The 17,694-nt window shown below is 41.7% G+C and overlaps 1 protein-coding gene and 1 pseudogene across 2 annotated transcripts in view; one reads left to right on the top strand and one right to left on the bottom strand.

The window, feature by feature from the left end:
• Window positions 1-17,694, bottom strand: part of TMCC3 (transmembrane and coiled-coil domain family 3) — a 289,849-nt gene that overhangs the window by 208,604 nt on the left and 63,551 nt on the right. The window lies entirely within an intron of this gene.
• On the top strand, window positions 8,869-9,792 carry LOC128775047 (ubiquitin-60S ribosomal protein L40-like; annotated as a pseudogene).

Genomic DNA, 17,694 nt, shown 5'->3' with positions numbered 1-17,694 from the left:
TTTATTTATTTATTTATTTTTAAGAGAGAGCAAGCAGGGAAGGGGCAGAGAGAGAGAGACAGAGACAGAGAGAGAGAGAGACAGAGAAGGAGACAGAGAATCCCAAGCAGGTTCCACACTCTCAGTGCAGAGCCCAATCCGGGGGTCCATCCCGCAAACCATGAGATCATGACCTGAGCTGAAATCAAGAGTCGGACACTTAACCAACTGAGCCACCCAGGTGCCCTCTCACATGCTGTTTTCTAGTGATGACCAAAACTTCATTTCCCTCAAGGGAAATGTGTATTGAAGACAAAAAGCTAGGTTTCACCTGCCCTTCTACTAGTTCCCAATGAGTGACCTTGGGCAAGTTATTTAACATCTCTGAGTCTTGGATTTTTTTGCCTATAAAATATGAGTAACTACATTTATCTTTTATGAGATATCTTTATGAGAAACAAAGGATAGAAAGTATATAAAGCACCTATGATAAGCAGTAAAGAGTAACTCCCTAAGGTTCTTTCCTGTTCTTAAAGTCTATAACTATTTGAGTGTTATTGTTTGGGTGGTTATATTATCTCCAAGGAAGAAAAGGCTTAGGTTTGTGGGCTTATTTCATTCTAAAGTATGTCCCTTGGGTGTGGAAAATCAACAAACGACTTTCCATTACCTACCAGTCAAGCAGCCCTGAGTTCTAAGGCCAAGGAACTTAGTTAGATCCCAGGGAGCAATAAAACACCTGTGCATGGAAAGAAAACCAAGTGTTCCAAGAGGCGAACAACTGAACAGGACACTTCCCACTGAGCCCTGTGTGAGGTTAGAGGAGAGACATTTTTGAGAAAGAACAGTTTGGAACAGGCAGAGAGGACGGGGAGAAAAATTCCAGGAAGGGCTCAGAGAGAGAGAGGGAGCAAGCAGCAAGGTCTGAGATAGGAAGAAGGAACGTCACCCAATGTATGCAGTCAATCCTAAGGCAGCCGGCTGGGCAACAGAGTTTATGGTAGGAAGTCAGGATTAAATAATTAGTTGATGGTGGACACATTATCATTGCATTCCGCTAAACCATTTGCCAAGTGCTTCACGTGTGCGACCCTTACTTAATCCTGACCAGGGCTGTGTTAAGCTGGCATTCCCTCTATTTTGCAGTTGAGAAAACACAGCAATTCACATTATTTCCACATCTGATCCTCAAATATAATTCCGAGAGATGGCCAGAGCAGTTGTTATCTCCATTTCAGAAAAAGGCAAATTAAGGCTCAGAGAGCCCAGTCATCTAACCCAAGTGGTTCTCAACACTAAAACTAAAGATCTACCACCACCTTTTCGTAATCAGTATTTACAATACCACCTTTATTAACCTGAAGTGAATAAAACCCATAAATAAGGTCATACTCATAACTGTAACAACTAAAACTGCTCCCACAAATATCCAAAGTAGGGGACAGGATTCCTTAGGCTAAGACTCCTCCAAGTCAAAGGCAGGGCCTGGTCTCAAACTCGGCTGTCTGGACTTCTGGAGCAAGACCCTTCCTCCTTGAGAAGGTGGGACGTGGCCAGAATAGAGGACACAGACGGGAAGGGTAGATACCCGTACTGTCAGGACTTCAGTTTCTTACCCCCCTCACAATGGCCACCAGTGCTATGATGGCAACAACAGCCGGCACATCCACTTAACTCCTCCATTGTTTAATCTCTCAAGCTCATCTTGCTGAAACAGAAATTAAACCTTTGTCTTCTGCTCTCTGATGGTAAATATTCCACTGTCTACTTCTAAGAGCAATAGCCAAAAAAAGTAGCAACTTGAGAAAAATCACTTACATTCTTCGTGGCCAGCGCAAATCATGCTACAGTAGGAAACAAGACGTCAGGAAACAAGGTATTTGTTTTAAAAGTGCGTGCGCGGCTCTGGATTAGGTTTATCTTTCTCTTGGTTAAAGCACTAACAGAACTGATGTCTTTGATCTACCCCGCCAACAAAAACCAAAAAGTCATTCAGAGCTCGCATTCCAGAGGTGCCTTTGGGAGACTCTGCACTGACAAATTTCATGCACAGATTGTCAGGAAGAAAAGTCAAACGTTATTTTCATGCTTGTGGTTTAATTCTTGTGCTTTAACCATGTTGGCATGCTTATAAACCTATGTCATGAGCAATCAAACAGTAAGCGGCATGCATTTTTCTCAGCGGGTTGTGTACATTCTTTTAGCAGACATTAAAAAATAAAACAAAGTTACCGCACGGAAACTGCTTTTCTATGGCTCACATCTTTAAGTTCTACATAGAATTATTCACACAGCAAACGATTACTAAGCACCTACACAGTGCAAGGCACTGTGACAGATTTAAAGCAGGCACTGGTCTTCCCACAATTCCTCAATCAATGAGCCAGGTACCTAGATACAAATCCCGGCGGGGGGTGGGGGGGCGCTGTGTGCGGGGCAGGATGGGAGGGCAATGGGAACTAAGAGTTAAAGGAGAGGCCGGCAGAGTTTGGCCACATGTTAACCAAAGCCAGGAATAGTGCAGATAAATAAAATCTACATACAATCCCAAATTTAAATTAACAGGTATTTTCCAAGGCATAACAAGCAAATCTCTCTCAATTAGCCTTAACCACACCTGCTGGTAGACTAAGAACAACTTATTAGAGAGAAGAGGGACTGTTGGTTTATAAAAAGTCAGTTGAGTATTAGGGGCCAAACACCAACTGAAGAAGAGAATCATGTGCGAAAAGGAGGTAACTGCAGGCGGGAAGTGCAGACATGCAGTCATACGGGTGCCCACCGCCTCACCTACAAAGTCAGAGGCAGAAAGGCTTACATGCCAAGGGAAAGACGGAAAAAAAATATCTTTAAAGTTTGTTAAAGTTCTGTGATGCAAAGCTCAATTTCATTAATCGTCTCTATTTGTAAAAGGAAAAAAATGCTACATTTTTAGGAAATGGATAAATATTGTCAAAAATCTGTTTTATTTCTTGCAACCATGGGAAACAAAACAGTTTAATTTTCTTTTTTCTTCATAGCTCCTTTTTTTTTTTTTTTTTTAGGTATTATGTATTTTTTTTGAGGTGTGGGCAGAGAGGACAGGATTGGAAGTGATACTGCACTGACAGCAGTGAGCCCAGTGCAGGCTCCAACGAACGCAAACCATGAGATCATGAGCCGAAGTCGAACGAACGCTCAAACGACACACCCAGGAGCCCCTTCTTTCCTATTTTCAATGGCAAGTCTCTAATCTATCCTTATTCTATTTTACGGAGGGTGAGAAAAACGACTGCTTTAATGATAGCACATCATCCTGTGGAATGCTAGGATCCCACCGCTTAAAGTTTTTAACACCTTTTTAAAAAAATTTTTAAAAATGTTTATTTTTTTAATATAATTTATTGTCAAATTGGCTTACATACAACACCCAGTGCTCATCCCAACAAGTGCCTCCTCCATGCCCATCACCTATTTTCCCCCTTTTCCCCCACCATCCACCCTGTTTGCTCTCCATATTTAAGCGTCTCTTGCGGTTTGCCTCCTTCCCTCTCTTTTTGTAACTATTTTTTCCTCTTCCCCTCCCCCATGGTCTTGTTCAGTTTCTCAAGATCCACATATGAGTGAAAACATATGATACCTGTCCTTCTCTGACTGATTTCACTCAGCATAATACCTTCCAGTTCCATCCACATTGCTGCAAATGGAATGATTTCATTCTTTATTTTTTGAGAGAGGGAGACAGCATGAGCCTGGGAGGGGCAGAGAGAGAGAGGCACACAGAATCTGAAGCAGGCTCCAGGCTCTGAATTGTCAGCACAGGGTCCAACGTGGGGCTCAAACTCACAGACTGCAAGATCATGACCTGAGCCAAAGTCAGACGCTTAACCAACTGAGCCACTCAGGTGCCCTGTCACCTTTATTGAGATATTACTCATATACCATAAAGTTCACGATTTAAAGTACACAACTCAATAATTTTTAATGTATTAATATATTACAATCCTCACCATGATCTAATTTTAGAATATTTTCATCATTCCCAAATTAAATCTTAACACACATATTAGCAATCACTCTCCATTCTCCCCTGACACCTGCCCACTTCCCCCGCCCTAGGAAATTATTTATCTATTTTCTGTTTCTATAGAGTTGCCTAGTCTGGACATTTCATATAAATAGAATCACACACTATGTGGTCTTCTCTGACTGGCTTCTTTCACATAGCATAATGTTTCTGACGTTCATTCAGGTTACAGAATGTATCAGTATCTCTTTTGACTGCCAAATAATATTCCGTTATAAAAATATACCTCATTTTATCTGTATACCAGTTGAAGGACATTTGGGCTATTTCCAGTTTTTAGATATTATGATTAGAGTTGCTATGAATATTTTCAGACAAGTTTTTATATGGACATCTTTCACTTCTCTTGGATATATACTACCTAGGAGTGGAACTGCCGTGTTATATAGCTTTATGTTCAGCATTTTGAGGAAGTGTCAAACTGTACTCCAAAGTGGCTGTCCCATTTCCCATTCCCACCAGAACTCCACTTTCTCCACATCCTTGCCAACACTTGTTGTCTTTGTTTATTATTGTCATCCTAGTTGACGTGTTTGGATCTGTATGCCATGATGAGTAACGGTGTTGAGCATTTCTTTGTACTCGTTGGCCAACATCTGTATATCTTCAGCAAAATGTCTACTTAAGTCCTTTGCCCATTTTTAACTGGATTATTTGGGGGGTGCTCCTTGTTATTGTTGAGTTATAAGGGTTCTTTACGTATTTTAGAAATAAGTCATTGAGATATGTGATTCACAAATACTTCCTCCCACCCTATGAGTTGTCTTTTCATTTTCTTGATGGTGTCCTTTGAAGCACAAATTTTTAATTCTGATGATGCTAAAGGATTTTTAAGTTGCTCTTGGATGCATACCCTTTGCAGAGGGGGCGGTGAAATTAAGAGGCGGGCCTATTTCTACACCCATATTCATAGCAGCGTTTTCACAAAGCTAAAAAAGCACAAAGTGCCCTTTGACTGATGAATGCATAAATAGACATAACTCAACCTTAAATAGCAAGGACATTCTGACATATGCTACAACATGAATGAAACTTTAAGATACTATGCTAATGTGAAATAAGCCACTCAAAAAAGGACAAATACTGCACGATTCCACCTAAAATAGTCAAGTGCGTACATTCATAGAGACAGAAAGCAGAATGGTGTGAAAGCAGACAGGGGCCGCAGGGAGGGGATGCAGGAGTTACTGTTTAACGGGGACAGAGTGTCATCAGTTTGGGAAGATGAAGAGTTCTGCAGATGGATGGTGGGGTCCCTGAACAACAATGTCACTGTACTTAACGCCCCTCAACAGTACACTTTAAAAATAGTTAAATTAGCTAAACAAACAAACAAACAAACCTGAGGGCAGCAGTTAGTTCCCCATCCTTGGCTTCTGGTTTCATCACCTTGCTCTTTCCTGGCAATTTCTATGCCAATAGGTAAATAGGCCAATAGCACAAAAGTGAAAGGCTCAAACAATCTAAGAATGAGCAGCCTTCCAAGTTAAATGAGACAGCAGATGATTCCTCCTGTTGATGCCCATATTTGATTGAGGAGGCTCTATACAATGTCAAGGACTGCACTGAATGTTGGGGATTCAAAGATACAGAAAATGAGGACCCTGTGCCCTATAGGAATTTACAGTTAAGAAATAATTTTCAATCCCATGAATGGGAGTCAATTAATTCAACCTCTCTGAATGACAATTCGGTAAAGGCTGGACTGAACAACGATGCATCAGTCTGACTACCCAGGAAGCTCTAGTTTCTTCCCTCCTCTGACACGACAGCACATCTTTTGACAATACGAAAAGCCGAAACCGCTTATTTATCCTATCCATTAAATACGAAAAGAGGGTAATTATGTAATTTGGGATCCAGGCAGTCATTTTTCTGAATGAATTTATGCATATGTGTGTTCGCAACTATCTCATTTTTCTCCTGACTGCATGGAAAAGGTCACTGCGGTCTATTAGTACACAAGTGGATTCATACTGTGGAATCATTAACAGCAGAGCCATCCCACTGAGAAGTAAGAGGAAATGTCACATATGACCAAAGGCTAAATTATCTATTAAATCAAGTCTTTGAAAATTACAGACACATTTAGTAGGTGCAAGACTATGCCAGAACAAGAAAAATTCTAGCAGACTAGTCAGAATAATCTGTGCCAAAAAACAACTTTTAAAAAGTAACAAAAACATCTTTTGGACAGCAACAGGAGTTCATTCAACAACTCAACAAATATTTATTCAGCATCTCTTATGTGCCAAGCGCCATGCTAAGTTCTAGGGCTATGATAAAGAATGAGACTCAATCTTTCCACAGGACCTCAGTGTCTAACCATGGGAGATAAATATCACGTTCAGGAAGATGTGATAAATGCTGTGAGAGAAGATATATACAGTGCTGTGGTGGCGACAGGATCATGGAATGGCACAGAGAAATCAAGGAATGCTTGCCGGAGAAGAGGAAACTCAGGGTGCATAGAAGCAGCTAGGCCAAGAAGGTAGAGGGAGGGCTGGTGTTCCCTGAAGAGAGAACAGCACATGGAAGGAGACGGCACAGGTGAGACGCTGGGCCATAGAGTCAGGAAGATTCAGGATACGTTGCAGCTCCACCACTGGTTACATAAGTGACCCTGCAAGTTAACTAATCGTTTCCAGCCTCATCTTTTTTATCTGTAAAATGGAAATAGCAAATTGTACTTCCTCATAGGGGATTCGATGAGGTAAGCACATAAGAAAAGCCTAATAAACACAGCTATTCTCATCAAGATGATTTTAATAGAAAGGGGTACAAGAATTGAGAAAAACATTTGATCTTTGCACTTTGCCTTGAATTTGATCTCAACTTTCAGCCTTATCGTCCAATATTCACGTCCAATAAAATGATGATGTCTGGGAACGTAAACTGATGTAACCTCTTATATATAAATACACGTGTTACAGCTAGGGTTAGATTCATTTGTGAGGAACCAAGACCCAAAATGATGATTTAAACAAAATTAAAATGCATTTCTTTTGTATGTCAAAGTCCAGAGGTAGGCAGTGCAGCACCAAGGAAGCCAGCTCTGGTCCATAAAGTCCTCACAGAACCAAAAGTCCTCCAGGACACGGTGCCCACATCCTTCGAGGAGGCCCTTGTTCTCATGATCCAATGTGATGGCTAGAGCTCGGGTGACCATAACTGTGTTCCAGGCAGAAGGATGGAGGAAGAGGTAAACAAGAAAGAGAAGGCAAAGGGCACACACCAGTTTTTCAAAAGGATCCGAGAGGTTCCCCAACAACCCTTGCACTCACATTCTATCAGCCAGAACTAGCCACCTAGCCTCCTCTGGTGACCAGGAAGGCTGGGAAACATAGTCTTTATTCTGGACGGCTACGTACCAGCTAAAACTGGTGGGTTCTGAAAAAGAGAGAATGAATGTTGAGCACAACTGGCAGTTGCTGCCACAACATTCCATATACCAGAAACTCAAAATACAATAAATGGATATTTTAAAAGGAGGGCATCATTGACATCACTAAATGCTAATTATGAGAATTTGCTGCCAGGAATGCCAAGCCTATCGGGAGAACTGGATACACAGAGGTGAGCCACAAAGGAGATGGAAAGAGCTGTTCATAAGTTGCTTGGAGATAACTAGTTTATCAACAGCTCTTTTTCCCCTCTTTGTGGGTGAGAATGTGAAAAAGTTAACTGATGCTTTCAGAGAATAATACAATGGTCAAGGTAGGCATATTCTTTGATCAAGTAAACCCATCACTTGTATTTTCTTCAACAGTGAAATGTACTATATGCACATATGTTTGCTGAAAAATATTCACCGAGAAAACAGATACTTAAATATACTATAGGACTGAATTACCATACAAAACACTGGCATATATTATATAGCCATTAAAAATTAAAAAAAACATGTATGGGGTGCCTCAGTCGGTTAAAAGTCCAACTCCTGATTTTGGCTCAGGTCATCATCTCGTGGTTCTTGAGTTCAAGCTCCATACTGGGCTCTGTGCTGACAGTGCAGAGCCTACTTGGGATTCTTTCTTCCCCTCCCTCTACCCCTGCCCCCACTGGTACACACACACTCTCTCTCTCAAAATAAATACACTTAAAAAAATGTTCAAAAATTTTCTTCTGAAGCAAACAGAAATTTTTTTGATTATACTACTTTAGATTATTATAGATGTACATTAAATGTATAAAGGTGTGGACATGAATTTAACTTTTTAACACTGACAGACTGATTAAGGGTTCTAATCCCCAGCCCAGTGAAAAGCTAGATGGGTTTATATAAAGTTACAGGGATTTAAAAAATATAAATAATCCTCTGTTCTGTGTTCTCAAAGAACAACAACAAAAAAAAATGTCATCAACAGTGCAAACTTAGTTAAAATGACATCATGTATGACTTTAACCACAATAGTAACTAACTACAAAGCTGACTATTCTGAATTCACCTCTTTTCCTGTCTCTGTATCCTTGATGGAACTAATGAGTAGATTACTGACAATATGGAAACTACAAAGCAAAGAAGTAACTATAACAGTTAAAAAAAAAACAACAGGGGAGATAAGTAAGTAAACCAAATGATCAAAATAAATCCTGTTTCAAAATAATAATAATTAAAACTGCAATCTTTTTTTATTAACTAAAAAACTTTTTTTTTTCTTGTTTTATATTTGAGAGAGACAGAGCGCAAGCAGGGGCGGGGCAAAGTGACGGAGACAGAATCTGAAACAGGCCCCAGGCTCGAGCTGTCAACACAGAACCCGAGGTGGGGCTTGAACTCAATGAGCAGTGAGATCAGGACCTGAGCCGAAGTCAGACGCCTAACTGACTGAGCCACCCAGATGTCCCTATTTTTTTTAATGTCTACTTATTTTTTGAGAGAGAGAGAAAGAGAGACAGTGTGAGCTGGGGAGGCGCAGAGAGAGGGAGACACAGAATCCGAAGCAGGCTCCAGGCTCCGAGCTGTCAGCCATCTCACAGAGGCCATCCAACAGAGACAGTGAGATCACGACCCAAGCCGAAGTGAGACGTTTAACCGACTGAGCCGTCCAGGCATCCCCAAACTGCAATCTTTTAGAAAAGGGTTGCTTCCTCTGAAAAACTCACATGCTCTCTTCTCTCCAAGAGTGTGAGTTACGTACCTTATCATGACTCCCTTTGGCCATGGCTGCCAGGAAGTTCTCCATAACAATCAAAGAGCCTACCTTCGCTCTTTCTCTTCAATGAGGCAGCTGAGCGGTTTGGCAGTGGCGGTGGCCTTGTGCAGATGCAGAGACACAGATCTTTGTGAAGACCCTGATGGGCAAAGCCACCACCCTTGAGGTCAAGCCCAGTGACACCACTGAGAACGTCAAAGTCAAAATCCAAGACAAAGAGGGCACCCCACCTGTCCAGCAGCATCCGATTTTCGAGGACAAACAGCTGGAGGCTGGCCACACTCTGTCAGACTACAATATCCAGAAAGAGTCCACCCTGCACTGGTGCTTCGCCCATGGGGCGGCGTCATGGAGCTTTCCCTCCACCAGCTGGCCCAGAAACACACCTGTGACAAGAGGATCGGCTGCAAGCCTCATGCTCACCTGCACCCTTGCGCGATCAACTGCCGCAAGAAGAGCAGCGGCCACACCGACAACCTGCACCCCAAGAAGAAGGTCAAGTAAGGTCCCTCCACTGGCTCTTCCTTTGCCCACGGGGAAGCCTCCTGCCTGAGCCCCAAGGCCCTGGGGGCTCAATAAAGTTTCCCTTAAGCACCATGGACACATAACAGTTTGCATTCTCTTTCCCTTGGTTCTGATTTTTCATTTTCTAGACCCACTTCATTAATGTCATTATTATACATCTATTGAAAATCACTTCAATTTTTTTTTTAAAGGAGTAGCGTAAGTCAAAGAAATTCTCTGGAATCTTTTACGTTCCATCAAAAATTGCATATACTTTAGCTCCTCCTAAGAGAGCTCGTCAGAACTATCCACTATTCCCAAGCTCCTATGACATGCACTTTTTTTTTCCACTGGGGTTAGTCTGGTATTCAAAGGCCATAGAAGTTTTATTCGTTATAGAACAGATACTGCTTGACTTGGCCAAGCCGGCTGCTGCCTTCATCATCACCGCAAAGAGACATTCTGCCTTAACACATAAACACCATGTTTCATCCCGATACCGTGCCTGCGGTTACAAAGTGATCGCTATCATTTTCTCAGCAGAAAAAGTACATTCTATTGCAATTCTCCATCACAGATATTTCAAGCCACCTAATACATGCCCCCTTAAAACACTGAACTAGCTGCCTTTGTAAAAGACTGTTGATTTTTATCCTGCATGAATTTTACAAGATAGACAACAAAGGTAAAAATACCAGGAGATTCAACAGCTCTCTCTGGTTTTATTTAAAGGAAAAATTATTCTTTTCTCTCTACAAGGACATCTTGTTTTTCCTTTCCTATCCATACCACCATTTCACGTTTTGAAAATCACATAATATACAAATAATCCCAAACCCAGCAAAACGCAAGGTTCTCATGGAAATTAACTCTTGTAGCCCAAAGGGAGGATTTCTGATACACTGTTTCATGGCACGTGCATTTATAAATTCTCTCAGGAATATCTGTCAAGCACCTGCTGTGTGCCTGGCACCAGGCAAGGTCTACACTCTACCTGCCCTTTTCCTACACAATGCCGTTGTGGGGAACACAAACACATCGGCCGAGTTGATTTTCTGCTTGCTCACTACGGTACGGTTGCACCGGCTTAAGTTTTTAAGGATTCTTGTACCTCCAGCCTCTTCAGTGTTCTCACGCAACCGGCGTCTTCTCCGGCACCCAGACCTCCCCCATGAATTCATGCCTGCACACCAGCAACTCTTGGGGCACTGTTCCAGTGCCGCGGCACGTAGCAGTTACGGGGTGGTACCTGTTTTGTACCAGCTGGTAAGTATCTGCAACAGCGTCCCTGGTGGGCTCCACCTTATTCCAGGTTTGGCCCACAGAGCCAACGCTGCAGCCCCATTTGCCCACCTCACCCGTTTCTCCCCGTCTTCTCGTGCCCCCTCCACCCTTTGGCTGTACACAGCAAACTCTGCAGATCAAAAACTCCCTCTTCGTTTCTCTCCAGAGGATCGAGGTCTCAGCTTCTCCATTCTGTGACAACTGAAGACGACCAGCTGGGGCTTGTGCCCCTCCCCACAAGGGGATGTTCAAAATGTCCACTTTGTAGGTAGCACCAAGTACGTAAGAGCATTCTCTCTTTTATTATCGTGACAAATCTGGAATCATCACAAGGACGCTGCTTAAAGCAAAAATGTGCCACAAAGAAAATGCAACTGTGGGTAACTAGACACCACACCAGGGTTTGAAAATTATTCCAACTAGTGACTAGCACTTCGTGCAAGCAGCATCCCCAAATGAAGGCACTGGAGGATGAGGGTACCAGGTGCAGAATCTGAGAAATTGCTCCAGCAACGCTCATGCAAAGCGCTGGCCTTCATGCTTTGATGGTAATGCACTCATTTCTCCAACTTCTAGCACACTAAACGCAAGTGCAGTTTAATGATGGCAACTGGATTGAAAGGTAATTGGAAGCTGAAAATAGACACTTTGCTTCATTATAATAATCCTCTACCAGAAATGTTTGTTGTGTAAAAAAAAAAAAAAAAAAAAAAAAAAAAAAAAGCACTATTCCCTAGGCACCTGTTTACAAAGGAATTGCCATTCAAGATTTTAAGGGTATAACCATTAACACTTTTTAAGTCATGAATGCTAATAAGCCTATAAAAAAAACAAACACATCTGCATTTATTTAAAAATTTTTATTTTGATCAAGGACCCAATATGACTGAATCCTATTTCAGGTACATAAAAATGTGAGAGCAATAAATTCAAACAATAAGCCTATTCTGCTCACCTGATTTCTTTCTAATGCCATTTTCTTCTCTCTTGTTTAAGTAGGCATCATGCCCAGCACAGAGCCCAGTGTGATGCTTAAACTCAGACCCTGAGATCAAGAGTCAGACACTCAACTAACTAAGCCCCCCAGGTGTCCCAAAGCAATTTTTTTCTACTCCTCTTTTCATTCCTATTCATTCCCCAAAATCAGGCACCCTACCATGCTTCATACAACTTCTTATGAGAGGCAAGACGTGAACAGCTAATATCATCCGAAATGGGGAAAAACTGACAGCCTTCTCTCTATAGTCAGGAACAAGACAGGGATGTCCACTCTCACCACTTTTATTCACCACAGTACTGGAAGCCCTAGCCACAGCAATCAGACAACAAAAAGAAATACAAGGAGTCCCAATCAGGAAAGAAGAAGTAAAACTTTCACTATTTGCAGAAAACATGACAATATATAGAGAAAACCTGAAAGACTCCACCAAAAAACTGCCAGAACTGATAAATTCAGTAAAGTGGCAGGATACAAAATCAACATACAGAAATCTGTTGCATTTCTGTACACCAATAACGAAGCAGCAGAAAGAAAATTTAAGGATTCAATCCCCTTTACAATTGCACCAAAAATAATAAGATATCTAGGAATAAACTTAACCACAGAGGCGCAAGACCTGTACTCTGAAAACTATAAAACACTGATGAAAGAAACTGAAAAGGACACAAAGAAATGGAAAAACATCCCATGTTCATGGACTGGAAAAACAAATATTGTTAAGATGTCAATACTACTCAAAGCAATGTACAAGTTTAATGCAATCCATATAAAAATACCAACAGCATTTTCACAGAGCTACAAAAACAACCCTGAAGTTTGTATATATATTACAAAAAGACTTTTAATAGCCAAAGCAATCCTGAAAACGAAAGCAAAGCTGGAGGCATCACAATTCTGAACTTCAAGTTATATTACAAAGCTATAATATTCAAACCAGTATACTACTGGCATAAAAACAGACACAAAGATCAATGAAACAGAAGATCCATAAATGAACCCACAACTAATGGTCAATTAATCTTTGACAAAGCAAGAAAGACTACCTACTAGGGAAAAGACAATCTCTTCAACAAATGATGTGGGAAAAACTGGACAGCAACACACAGAAGAATGAAACTGGACCACTTTCTCACACCATACACAACAATAATTCAAAATGGATTAAAGTCCTAAATGTGAGACCTGAAACCATAAAAATCCTAGAAGAGAAGACAGGCAATAACTTCTTTGACATCGGCTGTAGCAACATATTTATGGATATGTCTCCTGAGGCAAGAGAAACAAAATAAAAAATAAACTGTTGGGACTACATCAAAATAAAAAGCTTCCGCACAGCAAAGAAAACAATCAACAAAACTAAAAGGCAACCTACTAAATGGGAGAAGATATCTGCAGGTGACAGATCTAATAAAGGGTTAGTATCCAAAGTATATATAAAGAACTTATAAAACTCAACACCCAAAAAATGAATAATCCAATTAAAAATGGGCAGAAGATATGAATATATATTTTTCCAAAAGAAAAATACAGATTGCCAACATACACATAAAAAGATGCTCAAAAAAGAAAAAAAAAAAGATGCCCAACATCCCTTATTATCAGGGAAATGTAAATCAAAACCACAATGACATATTACCTCACACCAATCATAATGGCTAAAATCAGTAACACAAAAAACAACAGGTGTTAGGATGTGGAGAAGGGGGACCCTCTTGCATTACTGGTGGGAATTTAAACTGGTGCAGCCATTCTGGAAAACAGTATGGGGGTTCTTCAAAAAGTTAAAAATAGAACTACCCTATGATCCAGCAATCCACACTGCTAGGTATTTATCCAAAGAATACAAAAACACTAATTCAAAGGGATATATGCACCACGATATTTATAGTAGCTTTACTTCCAATAGCCAAATTATGGAAACCGTCCAGATATCCATTGACTGATGAATGGATAAAGAAGAGGTGGTGTATGTAAATGTGTGTGTGTACATATATACATACATACAATGGAGTATTACTCAGCCATAAAAAGAATGAAATCTTGCCATTTGCAACACCATGGATGGAGCTAGAGTGTTATGCTAAGTGAAATAAGTCAGTCAGAGAAAGACAAATACCTTATTTCACTCATATGTGGAATTTAAGAAACAAATAAGGGGCACTGGGTGGCTCAGCTGGCTAAACATCCAACTTCAACTCGGGTCACAATCTCATAGTTCATGAGTTCCAGCCCCACATTGGGCTCTGAGCTGACAGCTCTGAGCCTGCTTCAAATTCTCTAACTCTCTGCCCTTCCCCCACTCGCATGTGCGCACGCTTTCTCTCTCTCTCTGAAAAAAAATTTTTTTTTTAAATGAGCAAAGAAAAAAGAAGAGATAAACCAAGAAACAGACTCTTAACTACAGAGAACTGATGATTACCAGAGGGGAGGGGTGATGGGTGAAGAGGTGATGGGGATTAAGGAGCGCACTTGCTGTGATGAGCACCAGGCGATGTATGGAACTGCTGAATCATTATATTGTACACCTGTAACTAACAGTACTCTGTATGTTAACGAATTTAACTAAAAACTTAAGAGGCACCTGGTTGGCTCAGTCGGTAGAGCGTGTGACTCTTGATCTCAGGGTTGTAAATTCAAGCCCCACACTAGGTGTAGAGATTGCCTAAAAATAAAAATTTTTTTTTAACGTTTATTTATTTTTGAGACAGAGAGAGACAGAGCATGAACAGGGGAGGGGCAGAGAGAGAGGGAGACACAGAATCGGAAGGAGGCTCCAGGCTCTGACCCATCAGCCCAGAGCCCGACGCGGGGCTCGAACTCACGGACGCGAGATCGTGACCTGAGCTGAAGTCGGACGCTTAACCGACTGAGCCACCCAGGCGCCCCAAAAAATAAAATCTTAAAAAAGAGAGAGAAAGAAAAACTTAAAAAAAAAAAAAAAGAGGCTGGGTGCACAGAGTAAGGGAAGAGACAAAATCGTCCAACATTTTTTTCTCTTATGCTACCCCTACAGTCTGCCCAGCCTGTGGAGGTACACTGGGCGGTGATGGTGATGTGATGGTCAGAAAATGACGACAGCAGCTACAATTATGTATCTACTCTGTTCCAGACATGTCAAAAATATATTCTAACTCTCTCTCTCTCTCTCTCTCTCTCTCTCACACACACACACACACACACACACACACACACACACACACAAACACACACACACCAATAAGGAATACTTTTAAAATCATTTTTGGGGGGACACCTGGGTGGTTCAGTCAGTTAAGTGTCTGATTCTTGATCTCGGCTCAGGTCAAAACTCTTGGTTCATGAGATTCAGCCCTGCATCAGCTCTGCATTGACAGTGCAAAGCCTGCTTGAGATTCTCTCTCCTTCCTGCTCCCATGCTCACGCACGCGTGCTCTCTCTCTCTCTCTCTCTCTCTCTCTCTCTCTCAAAGTAAATAAATTCAAAAAACACTTTAAAAATATAATTTTTTGATTGCAAGTAACAGAAAACATGGCTAACTGTAGCTTACAGAAACGGGGCTCTATTTTCCTTGTGTAACAAGAAATCTGGATATAAAGAATTCCAGGGATGCTTGGGAGCATGCTTAGGCCAAGGGGTTGCTGTCTCTGTGACTCTCCGGGTCCCCCCCATCACAGTCATGAAGTGGCTGCAGTGGTTTCCACATATCACATCCAAGCACGGCTACATTCAGAGCAGGAAGCAAGAAGGAGCACAGGAGGAGGTTCTCCTCCCCAACCCCCCTCTTGCCCAGGAAGAAAATCTCCCAGGAGCCCCCCTGCAGACTTCCCCTACATCTCAGACCAGAAGGCACTCACAAACTTGTCTCTAAGCCCAGGGGCATGGCCAATTTTCCTGAGTGTAAGTGACTTTTGCCTGATTTTGGTAGTGGCTTTGGGGCAAACAAGATACAGCCTGACACAGTGCTATCATCTCTAACCTATAGCTGAGCAGACCAGATCTCAGTGAGGTGAGGTGACCGTGACCTGCCAAAGGTCACAGGTGGTAAGTGGTGGAGCAGGGATTCAAAACCAGGGATCAGGCTGTTTGTTATTCCACCGAACGGCCTCTCTGACTCCAGTGGTCCCTCCCGCTGGGACCCAATCATCTCTGCTTAGGAAGCCCCCCTCTTTTTTTCTTTCATTTTTTTTTAAGATAACCACACTAAGTCTGTGAAATCAACAGAAGAACTAAGTCCAAATCGGTTGCGTCAAAAGCACCTGAGGTATGGATGTTTCTGCTCTGCAGAGAACAGTCACATCCTAATCACCTGGGTCAGGGGTTGGAACCCTTTAACCCAAAGGTCACCAGGGGAGCAGCCATCCTGTTAACGGAGCCACAGGGACTGCAGGTAACAGAGACATGGGGCAAGCGAAGCCTAACAAAGACGTCATCCTCAAGAGTGAGGAGCAAAGCCTTTTGTAAGACTGCAGGCGTCCAGCGTGCGCCTCCACCTCGGTCCCAGGCGGCACTGGGCATTACTTAGCGTTTTACTGCAGGCGCCGGGAGGCAGCAGGGGGGGCAGACAATGAAAGGTTCCCAGGGCACACACTACTGCCTGGGCAGCTTCCTTAACCCCTCGGAGCTCCGCTGCCCTTAACCATACAACGGAAATAACAGCAGAACGTAGGTCACAGCACTTCTTTGAGAATTAAAAGATACAATACACGTTAGAGGATTAACAAAACGCTCACTGGAAGAACAGCAGTACAGGAGCGGTGGAGTGATACTGGCAGGAGAAACAAACGAATGCTTGCCCCGTAACCTCCAGGGTTTTAAAGATTTCAAGACACTATCAATTTGCCTCACTATCCTCTCAGCTCTGAGCTTAAAAGTCTGCCTACCTTCTCCCTAAACTCACTCGACTGTGAACAATCATCCCCCAAAACAACCCACAGATAAAGTGTAAAATTTGATATCACGCATCTTGTTTTATTTTTATTCTGTGTATATGATTTCTTGTGTATTTGTGTGTGTGTATAAAGTATCCCAAGGAATCAAGAGAATGTACATACATTTTATGTGCATTTTACATAAAAACAGAATAATGAAACACCCACATACCCACCCCATAATTTACAAAAATGAGTGATATCAGTATATTTGAAGCCCCTTGTGTCTTTCTAGAATTCCTGGGCCCTTCCTCCCTCCCCCACGACCCCCTCCCTGCATAGGTAAACATCAATCTGAATTCTGAGTTAATCATTCTGCTTTCTTTATAGCTTCATCACATATATATGTATTTGTAAGCAATAAATCATGTAATTTTGCTTTATTAAGCTTCACGTAAGTGAAATTACATAGAAGGTATTCTTCTGCAACTTGCTTTTTCATTGAATATTCATTTTTTTAGTTTTACGTGTTTATACACATAATTATACTTCATTCATTTTCACTGCTATTATAATATAGCAATATAATCTGTTGTAGGAATATGTCACTCTTTACTCACCCATTCTCCTGTTTTTGGATATTGCCTTGTTAACCTCAAGATAGACAGGCTCACACGGATCCTAAATATTTAGCATAACCATACAATTTACTCTCTAAACTGAGCCACGCTTGAGAGTGAAGGGGAATGCTATTAATAATTATACCAAGGGGTGCCTGGGTGGCTCAGCTGGTTAAGCATCTGACTCTGGATTTCAGCTCAGGTCATGAGGTCACTGTGGGACTGAGCCCTGCGTTGG

Source organism: Panthera pardus, unplaced genomic scaffold, assembly GCF_024362965.1.
Source record: "Panthera pardus isolate Hobbes unplaced genomic scaffold, ASM2436296v1 HiC_scaffold_6, whole genome shotgun sequence".
Taxonomy (NCBI): Eukaryota; Metazoa; Chordata; class Mammalia; order Carnivora; family Felidae; genus Panthera; species Panthera pardus.
This window is presented reverse-complemented; position numbering and strand designations above follow the sequence as displayed.